Source organism: Diabrotica virgifera, chromosome 10 (assembly GCF_917563875.1).
Source record: "Diabrotica virgifera virgifera chromosome 10, PGI_DIABVI_V3a".
Classification (NCBI taxonomy): domain Eukaryota; kingdom Metazoa; phylum Arthropoda; class Insecta; order Coleoptera; family Chrysomelidae; genus Diabrotica; species Diabrotica virgifera.
The window spans coordinates 63,456,083-63,477,438 of NC_065452.1; the positions used below are offsets into that span (position 1 = coordinate 63,456,083).

Genomic DNA, 21,356 nt, shown 5'->3' on the forward strand with positions numbered 1-21,356 from the left:
GCTATCACGGGTCTAATTATTGTTGCTCTATAAAAAATTTTGACTTAGGTTTTTATCATTAAGTAGTCGTGATATTTCCAATACAACCCCAAGGCTGTATGACACTATGCATTTTCTTGTATCGTTTCTGATATCGTTTCTGATATGTCAAAAAAATGCATAGTGTCATACACAGATACAAGAAACGATATCAGAAACGATACAAGAATTTGTGTCAGGCACAGATTCTTGTACAAGAACTGCGCCAATTTCTGCGCAAAGATCAAAAACGTAAAACCTGCTGGTAAAACATCTAAAATCTAAATCTAAAATGTCATAATGGCGGCTGAAAATGGGATCATAGTATGTCTTGATGAATTTATTTGTGTTTTTTTTAGGTATTATTTATAAATCTTTTATTGATACTTAATATATGGACTACTGTTCTACTAATAACCATATAAATATTTAGCTCCTAGTAAAAGTTCAAACTATAACTTTGGATTTCATGTTGCATAATTTTTTAATAGAGGAAAATACAATAGGTAGTTCCTAATTTGGATTAAACTGAAGATAATTCTAATGCAAATATTTTAGCACAAATATCAAAACAAAATAAAAAAACAAATAATCAACCTCAAACAGTCAACGTAAAAATTCTGGTTAACATTAAAATGTTAAATTTATAAGTTTTTAAAAGTTTATAAATTTTGTAAAATCCTTAAAATCAGCTGTAGACGCAGTACTACCATACCAATGTAACGTGACACAGGGTGACAAACAAAATTTCGACCAATCACGTGCCGAATTACACACAATTTTCGATACAAGAACTTGCATAGTGTCATACAGGGCACAAATGTACGTACAAGAAACGATACAAGAAAATGTATAACATTCCTTGACTCTCTGAAATTTATTGTTTGTTGGTTGTTTTAACTATTGCTGATGAGTCAGTCCTTCATTGTTATTCTTATTAACTTTGCTAGTATTTCCATATTTCTTTTAATACTAATTGTTGTGTGTATATTGGAACCACCTTACTGGAACCACACAGGATGCGTTCGAACAGACAACGGAAACACCAATTACATAAACATAGAACGAGGAGTGCGTCAAGGGTGCATTCTGTCCCCTCTATTATTTAATGTCTATGCCGAATATATCATCAGAGCTTCTCTTGAAGATCGCCCTGAAGGTGCCAGAGTAAATGGAGTCATCATTAATAATGTAAGATATGCTGATGACACCGTAGTATTAGCGGAAACAGAAGACCAACTAAAATATTGATGAGCATATTATCAGAAGATAGTCACAGGCTGGGCTTGAACATTAACTTTTTCAAAACCAAAATTCCATAAGAACCCCCATGAACAAATTACACCCTACATACAAATAAATGGTATCATCCTTCAGAGTTCCCAAAGCTTCATATATCTGGGCAGAAAGCTAAATAGTCAGCTAGACCACTCAAAGAAATTCGAAGACGTATTGAAATAGCAAGGTCTGGTTTCATGAATATGCGTAAAATGCTCTGTAACCCCAAGCTATCAGTCACAATAAGATTGAGAACACTAAAGTGTTATATGTGGTCTCTATTACTATATGACTGTGAGACCTGGACATTAAAACAGTATGACGTCAACAAACTGAATTCATTCGAAATGTAGATGTATCGCCGAATGCTAAGAATAAGCTGGACCAGCAGAGCTACGAATGAAGAAGTACTGGAAATAATGAACACACGTCCTCATCTGGTCAATACAATCAAAATTAGAAAGACGTCATATCTAAGACACATAATGCGCCATAGGGAATTTGAGCAGCTCCAGGAATATTAGAATAGAAGGCAAGATCGAAGGTAAAAGGGGTATAGGAAGAAAGAAAAAATCCTGGATCCGAAACGTCAGAGATTGGACCCACACAATAAGGGAATGACTTAGTTCAAGCCCAGAACAGAGAGAAATTGGTCATATTGATCGCCAACTTCAATAGAGAAGGCACTTAGGAGGAGAAGGTATGTATATTAATTTATGTTGTCCAAAGCCTGTTGGAAATCGATGAGCCATGTATACTTCTGTTTCATGTTTGCGTAGATTTTTCTAAAGTTTGCGTTGTGATGATTTGATAATAATTTAAAGTTTATGCATACTGTTTCCAAATCGGCACATACTCTTTTTATTAAAAATACAATGTTTTTTTCATTAACATTTGGAGAACAGTTATTAACTTAATAATTTTACATTAATAAAATTCGTTATAGTTCTTCCACTCTAACTTTTCCCATGCGTCACGATTCATCTCCAAACAAGTTAAATCATAACATAAAGTGAAACGTCTGTTGATGTGTAGATACGATACATACTGTCAGACTGTCAGTGGTTATAATTAGGAAATGGTTATTATCCCGTGAACGTATTTTATAAAGTTATTTTATTGAAGTATTTAATCTTTTTTCACTATCGAGGAGATTGATGGGGCTCAAAATTAAACAATTTGAACACCATACAGACTATTACTATTATAAAGACAAATATAGATCGGTAATAAATAAATTAAAAAAAAAGTCACAACAACAAAGTTGTTATTCTTAAGAAGATTTAATATTATCTACCTAAGGTTGAGAAATACAAAACTATCGAGTGAATTACATAAAAAAATAATTAATACTTTTAATATATCGCACCTTTGGGAAAACAGTGATACAAATGCAAATTTTTCACCAATTGAGTTATCAACACTATGATATTACATACTAATATTCGTGTCTGTCTGGGGACCCAAAATTCAGAATTGCTGCAAATTTTGCTTTATTTAACTGAAATATGTATTACATTTATTTTTAATAAATATAAAACCAAATCATCGAACTTTATTGATAAATAAATAATAATTTATTGGTTTATAAAACCGTATAAACAATAAATGCAAATAAACCAATAAACTGTCACTTCCATTAAAAAAACGTCAAAATTCATAAGCTATCAAAGACATTCCGTAATGTTTATCCTTGTTTAACTTATTGTAATTTCTATGGAAAAGCGGCTTAATTTTGCGATACTAGTTTCTGTGATTTAAAAAGAGATCTTGTACAAAAAGTAATTCGTGAATAATACATGGGAAAAGATAGCGTGGAATGACTATACAATAAGAAAAACTTAGGCAATAGAGGCTACTTTTTTAACTGTATACCATTTTAACTAAAAGAAGTTTCAATAAAATAGTTTTTATTTACTTAATATCGAGAGTTAATAATAGAAAAAGTTTAGTATTGCACGAAGATAAGAAATGAAAAAAACTATATTTTAAAGTTTTTTTCTTTTTACTTTGTTCTTATTTTGTAAGTTTAAAGGTTCCCATAACAAAGGAAACCTGTATTTAATAACTGCTGCATCTCGCCTGATTAAAGGTCGTAAAACGGTTTAAATTGTCAGGACACCCTGTAGTTCCAACTCATCGTTATCATCAGTTATTTATTCTAAATGGACGTTTTATTGCTTGTGTTAATTTCATAAAGTTTGAGTTAGGTTCATCTAAATTATTCAAATTAGAAATCTCCGTTTTTAATAACCTTTGATAATGAGTTCCCGCTGTTAATCTAGACATCGGATATAGGCAGATATGCACTGGATTAGGTCAGGACGGAAATTTATTTTAAATTCATTTAATTGTTTCGGTTACGCTTTCCCAAAATGGTACCAGTGCAATATTCTCCGAAAATTAATTTTATAGACCTTGTTCTGTCCCCTCCTTAGGGTCACCTCTACACACAACGAAACTTATATGGAATCATCTGATATTTCTTATTATTTCGTATGAATTTAAAAAAAACGAACACACGAAGTCAAACATAATTTATTTCAAAGCAATTTACTAACAAATACGTAACAATTAAATAAAACAATAAAGTAAGTAACGAACAAATTGAAACTAGTTGTTTTAAAGTAAATAGAATAAAAAATTTCAATGTAAAACTAATAATGTTTAAATTATTTTTATTTATTTTTTTTATATTTTTTTGGTAGTCAGTGTTATCACCTCTAGTCCTATGCAAGCTTCAGTTTGCGTGGGCACGCTCCTAATCAAATTTCAACATTTTGTTGTGGTAGGTTGTTCCATTCTTCAAGAGCAGCAGCTTATACTAGGCCGTGAGGTGTTTTGTGGATTATCCCGGCGAGCTCTAATTTTTCTTTTAACACGTTGACGGACAGAACGTCTATAGACATGTAATTTCCATTGATGTAATGTCACACAACGTCTATAAACGTTGCATGTTTCCCTATTCTACTTTGCAAAATACATCTAGTGTCACAACACTTGCTTATACATTTGACGCAGTGTCCGTCAACGTGTTAAGCATATCCCACAAATATTCTATCGGGTTAAGCTCGGGTGAGCAAGCAGTCCACTTCAAACAAGGGATACCTTCTGCTTCAATGATGTCTCTAGTCACTCTAATGGTATGTGGAGGTCCATTATCACGCATGAAACTTAAATTGTCTCCTGTTGCATCTCTCCAGAGCCAAACTACAGGTTATCAACATACCTGTGAGCAGTTGAAGTTGATTGGATGAAAATTAAAGGAGTTTTTTACGGATCACAATTACTCTGCAGAACATTATACTTCCCCTTGTACAGGGTGTATCATTAAGAATGTCCAATCTCTGAGTTGTCGATTCTAGACCTCAAGATATTAAGATTGAACCCAAATCACTTAAATAAAATATGGCTCCTTACTGAGTTACAGGGTGTTTTGTTTAAAAATTTAAAAACTGTTTTTACCCAGTGCTTTAAAACTATTTGACGTATCCTTATCATACTTGGCAGAAAGTGTGGCTACTATACACCCTATTAAATTGTGATAAATAAACGTTTCTAGTTACTACCAGAGGCGTACGATGGGGGATAGTGAATGGTTGACCCTTCCCAAATTCTACGCCACTGGGGAAATTATTATTTTTTCGTACTGGGTACACATAGTTTTTAAATACTAATCATTTCATAAATTCATCAAAATAACTGTGCCGTTTCATATTTAACTTCAAATATCTCGAAAACTAATGATTTTAGCGTAGTATACTATTTACATAGAAAGTGTTGGAGAATCGAAAAATTGCACTAAAATAGTAATTCCCCCAGTGGCGTAGAATTGGGGAAGGGTCAACCATTCACTGTCCCCTGTCGTACGCCTCTGGTGGTAGCTAGAAACGTTTATTTATCACAGTTTAATAGGTTGTATAGTACCCACACTCTCTGCCAAGTATGATAAGGCTATTTTTATATGCTAATTTTTAAATGTTTAAATAAAACACCCTGTAACTCAGTAAGGAGCCATATTTTATTTAAGTGATTGGGGTTAAATCTTAATATTTTGAGGTCTACAATCTACAACTCAGAGACTGGACATTCTTAATGATACACCCTGTATATTTGGGAACAGATCTGGCAGTTTTCGTTCTTGCTTGTCTTCTTCGACCTCTAAGTACACGATTTCGTGGGTCATCTGATTTTACACCAATCCTGACTTTTTCTGAAAATAGCATATTTTGTCAATTCCCAATGTTCTAGTTTTGGTGGCCAAGACACCAATTTAGGCGATCAATCTTGTGCTGCCTAGATAACTCGGGAACTCATAACTGTCTCCTACTGTATAGTTCTTGGCACGAACTCTTCTTATCGTTTCAACTGAAAAAGTATCACCTGTAGCTTCCAAAAGCTGCCTTTGAAGCTGCAGGTGAGAGATGGTTGGATGTTTTCCAGCTGATTGGATAATTAAACGATCGGGGCTAGCCGTTATTACTTTTTGGCGACTTTCCCTTGGTTTATTTTTAGGCTTTCCTAGTTCCTGTTACCTACCATAGGTTTTGGACAGAACGCCCTGTGTTACGCATAGCTATGCGTACAGCTATGCGCCCACTGAGAACATTACTTTCTCCACAAGACCAATATCTTTCCCCGTTGTAAGTTCTATAACCCCACATGAGGCATATTTTCGTTTTTGGACGCAAAAGTTAGTTTATTTATTTTCGTTCAATTTGCAATTCAAGCAAATAACCTACACACATGTCCAAAAGTTTGGAATACGTACAAATAATATACCTACGCCTATGGTGGTTTCAAAACTGTTGTTGATATTCATTTTAGAGCGTTTTTACATGAAAATGATAAAAACTTTGAATCGTTTTTGTATCATTTTGCCCGTTTTGGTCACATTCAACTGATTATCGTATTTACACATTATTTCAGTCTGTGTTTAAATTTCAATTGAGCAGTTTAAAAATGCCTAGAAACGTGATATCTCACTTTGACAGATCTAGAGTAATTGCTTTATTGCAACAGGGTTTTAGTCAAAGTGATATCGCGAATATTGTTGATGTTACTCAGAGTGCTGTATCTAAAATTAAAAAAAAAATCCAAGAGACAAATGACGTCAAGGATCGTCCCAGAAGTGGTAGAAGTCGATGTACAACAGCAGCACAAGATCGGCAGATAACATTGATAGCTCGAAGAAATCGGCTGGAATTCACAAGTGGTATATCCTAAGAAATTTCTAGGCTGCAAGGACTGAATATTTCACGGCAAACAATAACACGCCGACTAAATGCGGTAAATTTGTATCGTAGAAGGCCCTTACATGTTTCTAAACTAACCTACCAACACAAAATAGTAAGGTTGCAATGGGCCAGAGAAATGGTGCAACATGGTCCTAACTGGAATAACGTGATGTTCTCTGATGAGTCAAAAATTGGCTTGGTATCTGATTCGCGAAGAACACTGGTTTGGAGGGCCCCAGGACGACAAGCCCGACTAGAAACAGCCCAACCGCGTGTCCCGTTTGAAGGTGGCAGTATTATGGTTTGGAGTGGTATTATGAGTGGTACACGGACGCCACTGCTGGTTCTGGGGAGAAGTGTCACTGGTGCTGTGTACATCTAGGAAGTTTTAAATCCTGTCGTACGTCTATTCCGAGGGGCAGTAGGTGATGAATTTGTATTTATGCATGACAACGCACCTCCTCATCGAACAGCAGCAGTACAAAATTTTCTGGAAGAAGAAGGAACATCTACATTACAGTGGCCCTCGAATTTCCCCGATATGAACGTTATTGAACATGCTTGGGACATTCTCAAGACACGCATCAAAAAGCGAAACAATCCCCCTATTACACTTAGCGAACTGAAAGATGCTGCTCGTGAAGAATGGGAGAGAATTCCGCAAGCCCAGCTCGACCAGTTAATCGGCAGCATGCCAAATCGCCTACAGGCATGCATACAGGCCAATGGAGGAAATACTAATTATTAGTTTTATTAAAAATTATTTTTTTCTTTACTAATTTATTTTTAAATGTAAGTTGTACTTTCTAAGTTTTTCACTCCAAGAGAATAAATAATTTTTTTCTCATATCGTTTATCTAGTTTTGAGATTTATTTAGTATTGTTAAGAATTGAAACAAAATTATGTTTAACTATTCAGAAAAGTTTATATATAAAAATCAATAAAAAGACGAAATATTCCAATATTCCAAACTTTTGGACATATATGTGTATACCGTACCGAGCTGTACTATCTGATTGTCTTATCGATTTGTTTATTTTCAATAAAAACCTTTATTCTTCGCAACAATAAAGAGTTTTTTCAAAAGAAATAAATATTGCTTTGAAATACATGGTAATTCCATAATATAAGTTTGGTTGTGTGTATTTGAAAGCGAATTAAAGACATACGTAACATTTAAACATACGTAAACTTTGTATACAAAACTTAAATTTTGTGACATTGACATCCGTGAAATATCCCGTAAGGAAAAAATAGTTTTATATCTGTACAATTTTTTTTTCTTCGAAATTGCAAGCTCCAAATGATTTTTTCTACGGACAATATTTTTAAAGTATTCTAAATGTTTATAAACTACAAAATTTCAAAAATTTGGCATTAGGATTTTTGACTATATTAATTAATTTTTTATCTTTTTTCATTACATTTTGATACTATCACTCTTCTACTTTCATTTGGCATGCGTAGAATTGCCATAAATATTCATTATTTTTTGTCTTATGTTATTGCAAAATAAAAGTCTCTGGGATAAACAAATAGAATAACTTTTAAACTTATTAATGCATCGGTCTCAAATTTTGAGGGTTTGTTAAGTACCAAAATACCCAACTTTGGGTGAAACCCTAAAATTATAAGTTAAATTTAGTAAAAGTTATTAACAAATATCGGTTTTCATTTATTTTGCAATTTGCGGAGCAACAAATTGACTTTTAACATTCAAAAATCGGTATTTTGAAGCTTTTTTAATGTTATAAAAAATCAAATTTTTTAATTTTATGTCAACTGTTTAGCTTTTTAATGGAGTGCAAAAAATCGAAAGAATCGCGTTTTTTGCACTAAATTGTTAATAATTAAGAAACGGACGCGAACTCTAGGCAGGAAACAGGCAGGTTTTCTTCCTATAGGTCTACAATAACTAAAAAAGTAGTCAGCTACCTGGATATTTGAGTGTCCCTAAGAAAATCCTTATTTCTCTGGACTATAATAAGATCCATATAATATATATTTGTCGTAAATTTATTTCTTTATATTAGTCTCTACCGTGCTAGTATTTTTATATTTTCAACTGAAATGTCGACAGTAACCCTATGCATATTTCTGAACTGTACACATTCCCCAACAGTGTGACAATAAGATAGAATGAATTTAAATAATTGATCCATTTCCAAGCTATGTTCCTATGTATGTTCCATTCCATTGCCCATACAAAATCAGTGTCGTCTCTACGAGTATATAAGTGAGGATTTCAGAAAATCTGTAGACAAAAACAAATAGAATTACAAAAATTTAGTCGAATCTGTATTTTTAGATGTAGATTGTAATTTTAGATGATAATTAAAATATTTTTTTGGTTTTTTGATAGCAGTTGCCGCTAGGGCATCCCTGCCATTTCGTTCGTTACAATCCGTGACTGCACGCCGGGGTTTGTCCTGGTTGGGTCAGAGAGAGCAGCATATGTGCCTCCTGATGCGAGACTAATAAGTTTCGAAACCGGTGGAGGTGCTTGCTGCACTCTCTGATTGAACTGGAATAATGATGCGGCTGTAGTTTCGTGTTGCAACGAAATTGAAAATGGTTATTCGTTTTTGAATTAAAATATTATTTTACTTGAAACTTTGACAGGACTTGAAAAATAAGTAACAAAAGTTACAGTCACAGTATTACAGTGCCGATATGTATTTTTCCCTGGACTGAATGCCATCCCTTCGCAGGGATATAGATTTAAAACATCAAAACAACCTCAGATATCGATAGATAATCAAATTTTAAGCAAACAACTTCATATGAAGTTGTTTGTTAATATCCCAATTCTTTCTGAGTTATCTATTCGTAATTAAAAATGTCCAAAAAAAAACTTATATTGTATGAAAAAAATATTCTCATGTAATGTTTCCTCACATTGTTTTTAAGACAAAAATTGCAATCGAAGCGCCATTACCAATAAAAAAAAATTACCATAACCCGTGGACAAATCACCTTTTTATGTCTCAATAATATGTTCGAGAAGTTGGAATATTTTAGAAATTATTACATTATTGTCTCTTTATTTTCTAATTGTTTATACAGTTTTTTGTTACAGGTATGCTGCTGTATGCTATTGTCTTTACATACATTGAGAATTTGTGAGTATTATGTTATAACTATTAACTTAGTATTTATTTGATTTTTCCATCACTGTAAGTCACATTTTGGTGACTATACCCTTGACGACTTTCTGAGACACCATCTCTTGATCCCCCCTCTCTTGAATAGGATACTCTTTCCTATTTTTATTATTTTATTTCCCAGTTGTTTCGTTTATTACATCTATTGAATATTTAGCATTATTTTATCCAAGTTTCTTAAAGTTCCTTTCTCATAAGTACTTCTAACATATTTCATGTACCAATTTTTATTATTTCTATGTATGCTTTCCTTTTGTGCTTTTTTTCATTTTCCATAGACATATTCCTTCTCCTTGTTGTGTACACTACTAACTGAAGAATAAAAACCTAAAAGGTACTTTATTATTTTATTTGGGAAAAAGCCTCAATTGAAGTTTGAAATTTTTATTTGACGTTAAGGGGGGGGGGGGGGTACGGTTTGAAATATTTTTTTTTTATTATTTCAAATAAAATTGCATACGTTCAAGAATACTCTCTGAAAATTTCAGATTGATCGCAGTAAAATTACCAGTGCTACAGAGTGTTGAGTATCCCTCCCTACCTTCAACCCGCTTTACCGCGGCTTCGAGCCAGCACGCTTGAGCGTAGTGAGAAACGTTAAACAACTGTTCGCTTTCTCTTTTGTAGATTACTCCGCGATTCAAAAAACATATTCCAATGTTCATCACTTTACGATTTGGCAGACAAATAAGAAGATGGAGATGCAGTTGTCAAAGCTTTAATGTGGTGGACAATTGTAACTGAAAAACTACTTGGCCGATCTACCTGCAATTTTGCGTAGTTTCTTTAGACATTTCATGTGGTAACCACGTCGAGATATTTTTCGTTTTGTGCTTATTTTTTGTTCAACAATAATAAATCTGTTGATCTTCACAAAAATTTTACCAAAAATTTCGCATTTTTGACTTTTGAGTGATACCAAAAATTCAAAAATCATTAAAAATAAAAAACTCGACGTTGTTTTGAATTTGAATTATTTGTTTCGTATGATCCAGTGACGAGTTCTGATGTCCACCGCAAAATCCATTTTTTTTAGTTGCCTGCCAAAATTTGTCACCAATTTTTTCAATATTTTGGATTGAATTTTTTCTTAAATATTCTTTGAATTGTAATGTGCTTGATTTGTTGATTTCAAACCATACCCCCCTTAATTAAAAGGTACGGAAAATGAGGCATCTAAATAAAAGAGATAATAAAATATAGAATGTTATTTTGCGATAGTTTTTGCGTTAATAGTTACCCAAAAGAAACTAAAATAATTTTATCATTGTAATCATATCAGTAAATTAAAAGACAACAAATTTCGCCTAATTATAAACAAATATCTCCTAGCTGTATAAAATAGACTAATAATGTATAATTGAGCTAGTTTTAAAGTAAAAACATATTCGGTGTATATAAGTTGGAGTGCACTCTTCAAACAAACATGAGCTCATTTATAAATTGCTGTCTTTTTGAAATAGAAACTTTCGACTTAATACCATATAAGTTTCAGAACTAAGGGAGTGTTGTTTATACTGTCAACTACAGAACATTAACCATTCCAACTAAGAAAATGTTACGAAAAGCCGACAGGACTATAGGAAAACATTCTTATTAATATTATATTAGGTTATATTGAGTCATTGGGGCAATTTTAAAGAACAGCTGTCAAAGGAAATTGAAAATAGACGTGGGGTGAGATAGGGGTACAAGAAGTAGAGGACGACCACGAAGAAGATGCATTAATGATGTGGAACAAGACCTAAAGATTCTAGGGGTCAGAAGATGGAGGGAAGTTGCCAGGAATCGACAGGAGTGGCGACTTGTTTGTGAGCAGGCCAAGATCCACAACGAATTGTCGAGCCACTTATAATAATGTGAGACAGGGGTGCGTATTGTAGCCAATTCTTTTTAATGCCTACTCGGAACAGATCTTGACGGTGAAACGACTGGAATAAAGGTAAATAGAGTCCCCATGTACAACATTTAGGCCAGGGTAATAAGACAAAAATATACCCTGTTCGTGACACTTCAGCAGCCAGGGTACTGAAGCGGTTTTTCGACAAGTAATACATATAGGAACAAATTGTAAGTATTTCCTGCGTAGGATCTGGCGGCCATTTTTATTTATAAACAATTAACTGTCAAAAAATGACATTTTCCTTTTTTTTTTCAAATCAATGGAAAACAGTGAAACATGATTTTTTAGTACAAATATCTTTGAGATTATGGAAAAAGCTTTAAAATGACATATTACAAAGTTTGATATACTCATTTATTGCTAATATAATTGCGAGAAAAGGTCGGAATTGCAAAAAAAAATATTTTTGCAATAACTGTTGTAAAAATTAGTGTACAGGTTTGAAATTTTTGTCAAATGAGGGTTCTTTGGTGCTTAATATGCGATAAAAATCTCAAAGCAATTCATTTAATTGTTTAAATTTTATTCGAATTGTTTAACTCAGAGCATTTTTTTTGCAATAACATAAGTCAGAAAAAAATGACGTTAGAACCATACCACAGGTGTCAAATCGAAGAGCGTGAGCTATACTTTCAACTTGGTTTAAAAAAGAGAATAAAAATGCATTTATTAGTAATAAATAATTATGCAAAAGTATCGTAAATCTTTCCTTATAAACTTTTTGAATAACTTTTTCCAAAAAAATTAACTTTTTTACCCTATTTTAAGTGCATAACTACCAAGTAATGTTATTTATATCATAATTGATAAGACATTGTAATAAATATATATAATTTCTTATATAACAAAATAAAAAGTTTATAAGGAAAGATTTACGATACTTTTGCATAATTATTTATTACTAATAAATACATTTTTTATTCGCTTTTTTTAAACCAAGTTGAAAATATAGCTCATGCTCTTTCATTTGACACCTGTGGAATTGTTCTAACGTCATTTTTTTTCTGACTTATGTTATTGCAAAAAAAATGCTCTCTGGTATAAATAATTTGAATAAAATTTAAACAATTGAATCAATCGCTTTGAAATTTTTATCACATATTAAGCACCAACGAACCGTTATATGACAAAATTTTCAAAGCTGTACACTAATTTTTCCAATAAATATTGCGAAAATAATTTTTTTTGCAATTCCGACCTTTTTTCGCAATTATATTAACAATAAATGAGTATATCAAACTTTGTAATACGTTATTTTAAAGCTTTTTCCATAATCTCAAAAATATTTGTACTAAAAAAACCACAAGTTTCACTGTTTTCCATTGATTTGAAAAAAAAGGGAAAATGTCATTTTTTGACACTTAATTGTTTATAAGTAAAAATGGCCGGCAGATCCTACGCAGGAAATAGTTACAATTTGCTCTTATAGTTATTACCTGTCGAAAAAACGCTTCAGTACCCTGGCTGCTCGAGTGTCATGGGAAAAACCTTATTACCCTGGACTAATTAGATATACGAATGACGCTGTCATCTTAGCCGAAAATATTGAAGATCTTTATATACTGGTGACCAGAACAGAATAGCGGAGTATGGAAAAGAATAGGGTATAAAAATGAACGTCAAGAAGACAAAATTTATGAACATATGGAAAGAAATGGAAATCTTGTATACAATCAAAACAAGAAAATTTGGGTATCTCGGACATATTATACGTGTATAGAGATACAACTTGCTCCAATTGATTATGCAGGGAAAGATTCAAGGAAATAGAAGCATAGGGAGACGCAGAATATCGTGGCTGCGCAACCTGAGAGAATGGTTCGGATGTACATCAAATGAACTTTTCAGAGCAGCCGTCTCTAAAGTTCGACTAGCTATAATGATTGCCAACTTACGTCGCGGATATGACACTTGAAAAAAAAAGAAGCCATCTGCGTATTCAATTTTCTTAAATCTAGTATATAGTATATATCACTCCATCCTAATATGTACTGCTTACGATGGCATCTGTGAATATATTTCTTTACTATAGAACAACAACTTTCTCATAACAAGTATCCAGATAAAAGATAAAGATATTGAACAAGTGGACAAGATGAAATATCTACTTAGAAGTCTGGATTACGGAAGATCTAAATCCAAAATCAGAAATTCGATAAGAAAAAAAGAGCAATCAAGAGCAGTCTTTTGAAGATGAGGAAATTTCTGAGTAAACAAAGACTCGAATGTGCAAATCCGATATCAGATGGTAAAATATTATATCCTTGTCTATTCTTCTTCATAGTGCCGAAACTTGGACTGTTAATTTTGACCTAATGAGAAAGCTGGGAGCTTTTGAGATGTGGATTGTTAGGAGAATTTTGAAAATACTATGGACGAATCATGTTATAAACGAAATGGTGTTTCTCAGTGTTTAATCTCAAATATTCATCATTCACATCCGATATTAAACAGTATATATTTATCACCCCGTATATCACATGAACGCAATTTGTTATTATATTTACACATGTGCGGGCTACTAATTTCGTTAACTAATTGCAAATCGTATAAACAATATTTTTGGGCAGTTGCACATTAAATTGATGACTAAATAAAAACCTTTGTTTGTTGGTCGCGTGGGCTATGATCCAATTCATCTTGCCCCTAAAAAGGAGTATACATTTAGAATCATTGCTTCGAGTCATATCAACCAGTCCAGATGTGGCTTTAACTACATTCTTTCGAGTCAATTCAAAGAGTCAAGATGTGGCTTTAACTACATTCTTTCGAGTCAATTCAACGAGTCAAGATGTGCTTTTAATGTAAGCTTTAATGTGCTACATTGATTCGAGTCACCTCATACAGTCAACATGTAATCTCATAATGATTATCAATTCAACCGTCAAACGAATCGGTCAGTAAAGCAGCGTCATTAAGTAGACATTTAAGGTCTCCCGGGTATAGAGTGTAATTAGAGAAATAAAGTTTCAAATTTAATTTGGTGTTTCACTATCGGCGATCGACACTAGAGCTGAGCCGATTTTATACACTCAGAATGGGAAAAGACAGAGAACTTTTGACCACCATTAAAAGGAGAAAAACAGCATATTTGGACGCATACGTAGAAATGATAAGTACGAGTTCCTGCAGCTGATTTCACCAAAACACACGTGAAGCCGCTCAAATAGTCTAATTTCAATTCTGTAAAGTACGTTAGATACGTATACTGACTTTTTTTTATACGAAAATCATAGTTATTTTGGCTAATATTGCTACCGTTAATTTTTAATTAACAATTTAATTGTTGCTAAACTATTTGTTAGATTGTTGCCGGCTTCCGAAAATATAATCTACTATAAAAATTCTTTGTTTTACCAAGCTATTTAATTATTAATAAATAATTACTTCCCTAAAATTTTAGTTGAAAATTAAAGATTTTGTTGGGAAAACCCGGATTTTTCGAGGAAAAATTTCGTCTAAGGAAATCGAAAAAAAATATCGCTGTGTAGAGTTGAATTATGGTGAATTATTATTTGAGTATTTTTGGGTTAAAGTTAAAATCTTCGCAGTTACTGAGCAGGAAAGGAATATTTTGGACCTCTAATTTGTTTATAAACAAAGTAGCACACTTTCTACGGACGTTGCATACCTATATTACTAATATACATATATGCAATATTAAAATTCGATTCCAGAAATAAAATTGCTGGTAAATAATTTTTCCTTGTTTTTTTCCTAATTTGCTTTGTTTACAGTTTTAATGGGTTTTTATAATGTAACACTTACTTTTCAGAATCTTTGTTTCTTTTATTTACAGAACCAATTTATTCTTACCTGAAACAAAACAGAATAGTTAATAATATTTAATTGTTAGACCATTTATTTTATTTTCGTTATTTTTTGCCGTAATTTTAAGATAAGGATATTAAGTAAATACGATAATTATTAAATAATTAAAACTGTTTTACTTAAACTTTAAAAAGATCTATACTAAAATCACAATAAAAATGCACATGTATAAACATTGTAAATCATGATTTGGGAGTGCTCCTCGTAACATTCAACGTGTCTGGGTTTGTTTATTTCTAGTGCATCTTTATTGTGATTTTCGTTTGGAGGTAGATTTAACCCGCGAGCAGTCGCGCCGTTAGAAAAAATCTAACATTTTATCCTTTTTCGTGATAACTTGATGAAAAATTAACATAACTTGATGAGAACGATAACTTTCCACTCGTAAGTGTCTCGAGGAAGGGTTTAGTAATGGGAAGGGTTTATTTTTTTTCCTTTTTTCTTTTTCTTCTTTTTTTGGAATTTATGGCTTTGGTGAGAAAAAATTAGCTTTAATAATTGTTAGAAATAATATTTCTAACATTACAAGCAAATAAAAATACTATAACATAAAGATTTGTTGTAAATTCGCGTCTAATTCGTATTGTTAGACAAAATCTAACGCGCGAACGACTACGTGACAGAAAAGAGCGCGACTGTTTCCGGGTTAACAAAAGTCGACGCATTCAAAATAAGCTAAGAATAACAGTTTCAAAGCTTATTAAGGGTAAACTCGAAAGAAAAAGGGGTCCTGGTAGACGACAAAAAATATTATCCTGGCTGAAAAGCATTCGCGACTAGACCGTTTTAAACACACCGACACTTTTAATAATAGCAGAAGATAGAGACTAATTTGCAATGTTTATAGCCAACCTTCATTAATGCACCCGGCACTATAGAGCGTTTCACGTTAGAATAGAACATTGCGGAGATAGCCCTATGTATTTCTTATGAACAATAGAAGCGCACCGATGCCAGGCCGTACTGATTAGAATGAATCGTATATCGGCAGTCGAGTAGCCACCCGTGCCCGAGAGGTTTAGCAACACTGATCTCCATAAGCGTAACGTTCTATTCTTAACGTGAAACAAAGTATAGAACAATAATAGAAATTATTGCCATGGTATGTACTGTTTATGATAGCCTTTAAGAATGTATGTGTTTGCTGCAGAAATTACTGCACCTTTAAACCTTTCATAATTTTTGTATGTGGGATCTATTGCAAAGACGAACAGTAAATCATTTACATTCAGTTACTAGGACACACCTGTAGTTTTCTTAAAGTGCTCTTTGCAGTTTAAAATAGGAAGAAAAATAACGCAGTTATCAATTTTTTCCAGCATCCTTATTTATAGGGAAAGTGTTTTGTTAAAAATGCCGAAATTTTTGTGTTTAATCAATATACGCTGTTGAAAGGAACATCCCTTTATATTACTTAATGTACATTTCTGAGAAAAGCATGTTTTTTCTTTTATCGCGTACAATGGAATTCGCCAAATATAAATTATAAAGAAAACCATCAAAAGAGAAAACAAAAGATTCAGCATTAATCTTGCTGAAGGAAGATTACTCAATTGCTTGTTTTATTAAGAAAGCGGCGGAACAATCCACAGGTAGCTTTTAACAGGTCACTTTTTGTTTATACATTAAAAATACTATATGTATGAGTAAATAGCAACAAATTTTTAAGTTCAACACATTGTTTGCCAGTCAGTTTCATGTATGTCGTCACTGAGACACTTTTATTTTTCTTGGCAGGCATTTTGAATCAAAACTTTTATTCCCCTATTACTTTTACTTAAATGTAACCGGCCAAATAAACACCAAGACAGTACAAATTACTGCACATGCAGACGATGTAGCTATCATTGGTAGAAACAAGCCAATACTAATGGAAGCAAAAATTGAAGAAAAATCTTCTGTGTAAAAGGTATATTTATTAAAAAAAAAAAACAAAAAAGGGCTACAAATACTCTGTCTTCACATAGAGAATTCGACTCAACAACCCACGTGCTTCGTGGAAAGTCATATAGTGCCTTATGGTATCCTTATTAATTTCATCCATCGTCAGGATTTAGCATATAACATTTTAATGTAAGACTTTTAGTCGACATTTTAAGGGTTTTAACCCATGTATTTTTGGTGGCTTATCACGTAGATCTTGCAAAGAACACTGATGACACGCTCTCTTTAGAGCGAAAACGTTCTGTTTTGTATTTGTACCCCTTTTTTGTTTTTTTTTTAAATAAATATACCTTTTACACAGAAGATTTTTCTTCAATTTTTGTAATTAATGGTATACAGCCAGCTACAGGAAATTCTTCCTTGTGGATTTTAATGGAAGCGTTCAAAGAAATTGATCCTGAAGCACGAAAAATGGGGCTTAAAATAAACGAAGCAAAAGCTAAGTATATGACCGTCGAAAGAACACCTGACAATGAAAATTAGATCACAATAAACAACTATACTATTGAACGTGTGGATGCCTTCACATATCTGGGCACAGAAATCAATCGGAAAAATTCCGTAAGTAGCGAAATTAATGCAAGTAAATATTTTCAGCGGGAATCGTACGTACTTTGCTAATAAAATATTGATGACATCGAAATTATTAGACAAAAGAATCAAAATGACTATCTACAGAATATTAATTAGACCCGGAGTAACCTATGGTTGTAAAACCTGGGTAATGACGAAAAGGGATGAAGCCCAACTCAGAACATTCGAGAGAAAAATAATAAGAAAAGTATTTGGCCCGGTGCAAGAGGAAGACAGCACATGGAAAATCAGGAGAAACAACGAGGTTAATGAATTGAATGAAGGTATAATATTAATATTGTACGATTTGTGAAAAGTCAAAGACTGCCATGGCTGGGACATGTGCAGAGACAAGACAATGAAAAGACAACAAAGAAAATATTACAATGGAAGCCGATAGGAAGGCGCAGAACAAGATAGAAAACCAGACCTGAAAACCATGAACATAAGACAATGAAGAAGGACACAAGAGATATCCGAGTGGAAGGACATAGCCAGACAGGGACAGGCCATTCCAGAGTTATGATGCCAAAAGAAGTAGAATATATTGTTATGCTCTACTTTATCTATTTATTTAGATTGATTAGCAAATTCTTAATTTTATTGATTATTCAATTATTTTATTTACTGCCTATGTAAAAACAAAACTAAATTCAAATTAAATTTTCTAATCAGTTTTATTCTCAGGGCTAATTTTGTATTTGATACAATACCTGTGATCTGTGGCTTCTAGTATTTCTAGTTGCTTACTTCTTCCAGGGTGGAAACAGGGAAATTGAAAACACTTAAAATCATATAAATGTAATCTATTGTTTTTATCAAATAAGCCGTGTACATATGATTCAAAAAATACTAAAATTTAACTTTGTTGCAACACTTTCTAACTTAATAAATTAAACTCTAACTCTGATATCTCCTTGTTTTGACAAAAAAATTATTTAATTAATTTATTATTTACTCATACTAAATTTAATGAATTTTACTTTTCTTCTTTTGAATTGATTTCTCAAATGCGAAATGACTAACTGCGTTCAAAAAAAAATGTTCAATAAACAAATAAACAAATATGGTTTTGATATAAACAAATTTTTTCCATTCCGACAAATGATTTAATTAACCTTTTTGGTTCTTCACTCCCTCGTTTTCTGGATTGCGCCGTCCTTGATTCTCCCAACACGTACTCTCTGGATGTTGCGAAAACGTCCCTCACGTCAAAACTGCTTCCAAGAAAAAACACACAGGACTTGCTCGAATTCTATTACTCAGTTTTCCTTGCTCGATATCTTGTGCACAAAAGGATAATAATCAGCTACTCGTTTTAGACAAAACAAAGGAATCTCCCTCGGACCAGGAAAATTAAGTCTTCAACCGGTCGACAATTTGGTTTCAACTTGATTCTGCTCGCAAAGGTTGATCACACCACTCTACACTGATTACACACTTTTTAAAAACTCGACTGCCTTCTATCGATGTTCATTTTACACAGTGTCGCTTATTTCTCTCTCAAATCCAGATTCCAACATTCATTATCCCTTCTCCCGATATTTTCCATCAAATCAACAACAACCTCTCTCAAACCATTTATTTCTTAAGAAACCAAATATTCTTCCACATAACTTTTCCAATTTGTCAAATTTCAAGAAATATCATAATTAGTTCTTTTCTACTTTCTACTTTTACAACTAAAAACTAATACAATGTGTTTACCAAATTAAAACCTTCCCGGAAATGTCTTAAAAACGTTATTGTTCCCGTCAACGCTCTGTCCACTTTCTAATCACCGAATTGTTTGTTAATGTCCCGTCCATTTCGTCGAAATCATTATCACTAATCGGTTTCATTTTTCCGAAACACTTGTTTAATAGCAAAATTAAATTCTATACAATTTTGGTCATATACAGGGTGATGAAAAACTATGGTCTTATGATCTTTGATATAAATTTAATTTTTTTGAATGTCTTTAAAAAAAACAATTCTACAACAATATATATATATATATATATATATATATATATATATATCAATCAAGTGAAATAGAGAATGTGGAGAAATCCCCTTACGAACATCTCACACATCCACCATTTTGGGTTGGGAAAATTTTTTCTGAATAGAATCAAAGATCCAAACACCAGTTCTCAGAAATGTGTTTCGCCCTCAGAAATATATATATATATATATATATATATATAAAAATAAATAAGCAAAATCATTGGCTAATATTTGTAACTAATATAACTAATATAACTAAAATCATTGCACAGAAATGTATGGAATGATGACCTTTCATCATTTTATATATTTCCAACTAAATTCGCATTCACTTTACGAGTATTAGCCAATGATTTTGCTTATTTATTTTTATATTTGTACTCGATTATCCAACATCATTTTATATATATATATATATATATATATATATATATATATATATATATATATATATATATATATATGTCTTCATATCAAGGCGAGATCCGTTTGTATCATAAGCTATACAAGATGAGATCCGTTTTGCAAGGCGAGATCCGATTTTGGATCTCACCTTGTATTCACGTGTATATAGTGACATCTCGATGTAACAATGGTTAGGGTACAAGGAAATCGATTTTTGTCTGGACCTCATTTTGCACCCCTTTTGGTGAATTTTATATTGCAGTGGTTCCACTAAATCCGCTGTAGAGGGCAGCGCGCGCGATCCGTTGTGTATATGGTAAATATATATTTTGCAGACAACCCGAGATCCGGTAAATTTGGAAACATCGCAAATGAATTTCACGGTCAGCTCTCTCACTCGGCTTACGTCTAGCTTGAATAAGAATGTTTACATTATTTAAGGGCTCTGTCCAGGAAGGCGATTGTCAAATATCTCGAGAACTAGACGGCATATCGAAAAAACTTTGGAATGCTTTTTGAATGGTTTTTCAAAATCTATATACTTATGCAATAGCAGGGTTCTTATTCTGCCTGCGAAAGCGGTGGGTGTAGCAACTTTGAATTTTCAACTGAAACACTTTATTTTTAATTAAATAGTTGAAATTTAGAATTAAAAATACACAACTTTTGTTTGAATCGATAATAGCTTCTTTAATCCAGTCGGAAGAGCTTCAAAATCGTCGTTTTGATGACATTTTTAGGGTTTAGCGGTACCTCAGGTAGTTAGCTTAAAACGTAAGAAATAAATTTGAATAGTTAATGTTTATTGATAAACAAAGCTCCAATTCTATTTTACTTCAACTCATTTTAAGGCTATTTCAATAAACTAATCGGTTCTTTTTTCAGTTTTTTGGTAAAACATTGTAACTTATAGACGAAAATTCTTAAAATCGGCTATTTTTCATTTAAATTGTCAATAAATAATTAAATTGAGAAAAAATTGGTCAGATTTACATAAATTTTGTTATTCCGTC

General features: G+C 32.5%; 1 protein-coding gene across 2 annotated transcripts in view; it reads left to right on the forward strand.

Annotated features, from left to right (window-relative positions):
* The window catches only part of LOC114338513 (plexin-B), a 462,796-nt gene that overhangs the window by 318,255 nt on the left and 123,185 nt on the right, over positions 1-21,356 (forward strand). The window contains exon 1 of one of the 2 annotated variants that reach the window (XM_050641508.1): positions 9,602-9,656. The exons of the other annotated variant lie outside the window; for it this stretch is intronic. The gene's annotated coding sequence lies outside the window, so the exon portion shown is untranslated. Of the gene's footprint in view, positions 1-9,601; positions 9,657-21,356 lie in introns of those variants that run through there. 2 annotated transcript variants of the gene reach the window in all.